Source organism: Macaca thibetana, chromosome 2 (assembly GCF_024542745.1).
Source record: "Macaca thibetana thibetana isolate TM-01 chromosome 2, ASM2454274v1, whole genome shotgun sequence".
In the NCBI taxonomy this organism is placed as follows: domain Eukaryota; kingdom Metazoa; phylum Chordata; class Mammalia; order Primates; family Cercopithecidae; genus Macaca; species Macaca thibetana.
The window spans coordinates 64,023,473-64,028,318 of NC_065579.1; the positions used below are offsets into that span (position 1 = coordinate 64,023,473).

General features: G+C 44.5%; 1 pseudogene; it reads right to left on the minus strand.

Annotated features, from left to right (window-relative positions):
* Positions 1–3,281: 3,281 nt before the first annotated feature.
* LOC126948316 (uncharacterized) lies at positions 3,282–4,034 on the minus strand (annotated as a pseudogene).
* Positions 4,035–4,846: the final 812 nt, after the last annotated feature.

Below are 4,846 nucleotides of genomic sequence, written 5' to 3' on the forward strand. Positions count from 1 at the left end.
ATTTACAGTATTGCAACCATCATGACAGTCAATTTTAGACTATTTGCATCACTCCAAGAAGACACCCTGTACCCTTTAGTCACTCCCCTTTTCTCCCTAATCTTACCTTCTACTCCAGTCTCAGGAAACAACTAATCTACTTTCTCTGTAGATTTGCCTATTGTGGATATGTTATGTAAATAAATCATATAATACGTGGTCTTCTTTCACTTAACATAATCTCTTCAATGTTCACCCATGTTGTAGTGTGTATCAGCCACATGATTTTCATTGCTGCATAATATTTTGTCATTTCATTCCATACTACATTTTATTTATCCATTCATCATTCAGTAGACAACTTGGGTTGTTTCAATCAACTTCTTTGGGTGTTATGAGTAATGCTGCTATGAACATTTGTGTACAGTTCTTGAATGGACATAAGTTTTCAGTTCTGTTGAATATATGCCTAGGAGTGGAATTGTTTGATTATGTGGTAACTCTATTTTCAACTTTTTGAGGAACAATCAAACTCTCTTCCATAGCAATTGCACCATTTTACATCCCCACCAGCAATACCAGCAATATGTGACAGTCCAATTTTCCCTACATCTTACTAACACTTGCTATTATCTATTTTTATTTGTTTGTTTGTTTGTTTGTTTTTTGGTGATAGCCATTCTGGTTGGTGTGAAGTGGGATCGTATTGTGGTTTTGATTTGATTTTCATTTCCCTAACCACTAATGGCTAGTAAACACCTTCTCATGTGTAAATTGGCTGTTTGTACCTGCTCTTTGGAGAAATGTCTATTCAAATTTTTTGTCCCTTTTAAAACGGGTTATTTGTGTTTTTGTTGTTGAGTTCTTCATTCTCTGCCTTAAGAGTGGAGGATGGTTGGAGGAAGAGAGTCTCAGACCTCTCAGTTGCTCTCATCTAGAATAGAGCTCTGAAACTCAAAGCTGGGGATGATGAGTAATGCTGGTAGTCTCCTTCTCTCAGGGTATACTGTAGACGAGAGTCTAGGTTGAGAGGGGGCCCTGTGTTATTGGCTGCACCCATCCATAGTGGAACATCATCACACTCAACGGGAGAGGGCGGGGAAACATATTGTGGTTCAAGCGTCACAATTGTTTGCAGTTCTTACTGAAATATAAGAGATTGTCTTGACTATATATTTTCTTCATGCTATATGTTCTCAGGACAATTTCCAGGAACTTTAAATGGTTATTTATCTATAATTTTCACTAGTTATTGTTGTTTTTAGGGAGTGGATTTGAAAAGCTCTTCACATCACCATTCTGGAAGTGAGTCCCGTTTGGATCATTTTTTATGAAATGAATATTTTGTTTCTTTTATACTTGGTGGTAAAATAGTGGTAAAACTCTCTTTATAATTAGCATAGTAGAGATAGAATTGCTGTATAATTACAAAGGGTAGTTTTTATAAAGTATTTGCAAATTTACAGTGAATTAAGAAAACCAATGAGAGTTGAGGACTGGTTGACTTTCAACTTCAAATTGACTTTCAACTTCAAATCTAGTCAAATTCTAGAATGTCCATGTTTTGACAAATAATTTTTAACTTATTGCCATTAAACACTTGTAAAAAAAATCTGAATAACGAGAGTGACAGTGCATTTCATACTACAGCTTGTTGGTTTTGGTCTAGTTATCTGTGTATAAAGCCATCACAGTCATTGAAAAAGTCACCAAAATGACCTGTTTTAAACAGCATAGGAATAATTCAGATGTGGAAATCAAGTTATTAAAAATTCAACATTTTTGTGTATACATTTTAAAATTTCACTAGCAAAAAATGACCATGTATTTTCTAATTTTTGTCTAATTCAAAATAAGTACTGCACCACAAACTATTTTTGAAAACCAACTTTCCCAACTCCCCTGATGCAGTTATTTGGACTTTGGGGGCTAAGTCTTACTTTTAACAATTCTTCAAACTCCTTATCTGATTATGCACTGGGCTCATATGTGAATTGCCAACCAGCTGAATGTCACTTTAGTTGAAACAAATCTGGAGTCCAACTCATATTTAAAACACTTCTCTAAACATTTCCCCACCTTCACCATCCCCATGGCAAAGGTAACTATTCAGCTAACTCTAGCTGGCTGTCTTTTGGTGAAGAAGTTTGGTTACTTATAAAGGATCACTTAAGTATCTTTGAGAAAATACATACCGCTTAATACTTACAAGAGAATGTTAAAATGTATTCCTTGTTGGAAATTCTTCACTTTTTGGCAGGTGACTTGTGTGTACTATTGCCTAAAGTACAGTAGTTTAAGTAGCTTATGGGCAGAGAGGGATTGTATAAGACCATGGAACCAGGTAAAGATGAATATTTAAGAAGGAAACCAAGCACATCCCAATGATATTTTCCTGAGTAGTTAATGGACTACACAAAGGTAAATAGTGAAAATAGCAAAGTAATTTTCTCTTCTTTTAGTTTGGAAAGTTTCAGTGTTAAAGTTTGGCTTCTATTGAGTGAAACATCTTAGTTTCCCACATAGTGAAAGGTAAATGGAAAAATCCATCAATTCTGAAAATTGTAATGCAGTTAAATAATAAACTGATAAATTGCATTAAAGCTCAGTATTAATTTTTTCTCCTATAGAGACAGGAATTCTATCCTACTAAAGCTACTTAACAGTTCAAGTAGGTATTTTGGAAGATGCTTACCTCCTAGTTGGGTGTATCTCCCTGCGGCTTAGGTGAGCGCCGAGGCTTTGGCTCCTCCCCAGCTGCTGCGAGCTTCCCACTGTGCCGGGCGCCTGGGAGCCTCCCGGAGTTAGGTGTTCGGCCCCGCCCTCAGGACTATTGCTAAAACTCAAATTCTACCCGGCTAATTCCGGTGATTAATTATTGACAAAAGGAAAACACTCCTACGCAAACTTGTGTCCAACCGCACTGCTCCCAGCGACTCCTTCCAGAAGGGAATGCCTGCTGCAACACTCCCCTCCCCCCTCTTGCTCTATGGTCCCAACTTCTCAAACGCTGCCACTCTCAGTCCTGGGCGATCAGACTGGTCCTTGGAGGAATGCAGCTCAACGACTTCTACATTTTAAAATTTGGTTTTCTGCAGCTCGTTCGCACTTCTCCAGAGACAAGCCTCTCGGGAGGGGGCGCTTTCCCAGTGCAGGGGAAGCAGGGGCTCCGAGAGCAACAGAGGCGGCTGAGGCGTCGCTGTCACCTCCGGCTGCTGCAGTAAAACCCCGAGCCGAGGCGGCGACGGGGAGGAGGGGATAGGGAGGCGCCCTCCCCCGCGCTGGGGCTGGGATCCCCGACACTACTGAAGGGGCACGTCCTTTGGCTGTGGTAGAGGGGCGGGCCGATAAACAGGAGGTGAGAAGGTGGGAGCTCTGGGGCTTTAGCCTAAGCCGCGTTAAAGCGCCCAGGGAAAGCCCGCGCCCAGCATCCACCGGGCTGCAGACTTCGGCAAGGGGGCGAAGAAGCCCTGGTGTAAGCAGAACAGGACTGCGTCTGAAAGTCGGCATCAGGCTGCTAAGTGAGCCAAGGGCTCGGGCTGGGGCAGCGGGCGGCCAAGCAAGCATCCCACCTCATTTGTTTGTCAAAAACCGAAGAAAACAAAGCCTTTTAGCACTGGCAGCTAATTTTGGTGCCTCTGAACGTGTGAAACGCCCCTCCCCACCTCACTCGCATCCTGCCCCCTTGCCCGCGGTAGCTGGGAGGTTAATCTTTAAAAAGGTGGACTCCGCCGGGGAAACAGATGAAAGGATCGTGTCCGGAGAACTTGTGTGTGTGCCCACTCACAAGTGCAGATAATTAATCTGGGCCTGGACTGCGGCAGCAGGGCAAACTGGGGAAAGAGGGCTGGGAGGCGGCCCGGTGGTGCAGAGACGCGCAGCGCCTGCTTCCGCGGCCCCCGGGCTGGCGTGCCCTGCGCTTACGCTCCGCGCTCGAATATCTTCCCCGGAGGGCTCGGAACCAGCGCGAGCACCTTCCCTGGAAGCCCACATCCATCACCCAGCGATCTCCTCTCCATCGAGAGCAGGGCTTGCTGAGAGTGGCGGAGGACCTTGAAGGCTCCCAGCTCTGTATCTCCGTGGCGGAGACGCTTTCTGCTCGAGGCCCAGGGGAGACCGGGAGCGAAAGCCTCTTCTGATGAATGAGCATTTGGGCAGTATCTGCCCATCAGCCCCCACTGCCGAAGGAGGAGACACTGCACATGCTCGGCCAGGGCTGATAGTGCTAAAGCGCGAATTTTGGCTGCTGGCAGGTCTCTGCTCATCCTCAACGCGCTTTCAGCGGATTCCACACTGCCAGGGCTACCAAGAGGGAGGCTCAAACGTTATTGGGCGGTGGTATCTCCATGCAGGAGGGAGGATGTCCCCAGAGGAAGCTAAAGGTAGATGGGGGCAGGGAAGGGAACCAATAGAAACAGAGCACCTGCTTGGAGTCCCTGTTAGCCATTTTACATAGTTATCATTTCCTTCTGCTCCCGTGTCTAAATAGCAGCAACCACTGTTAGTGTTATTTATTTCTTTATCACATTCCTTATCTCTTGGCTTCTCCCGACACACCTTGCAATGCTGGCAGGGTAGATATGACCACTCAGGGCATGTAGATCAGGAAATAGAAACCCTAAGAAACGACTTTGCCGGGGCTACCAAGTCCGTCTGTAGTGACGGCAATTCTATTTACACTGGTAAATCTTATTTTTCATTATCTATTTTCCCTCCCTTGGTTGTGACACTCCACCCTCCACACTGTGATTGCACATTTGTGGAAATACAGAAATAGACCTTGTTGGCAAAGGTTTGTGAAATGGATGTGAGACCTTGCAACTACTCCAACTGGAGGTTGGGGGAAACTGGTACAGCTGGCAGATGT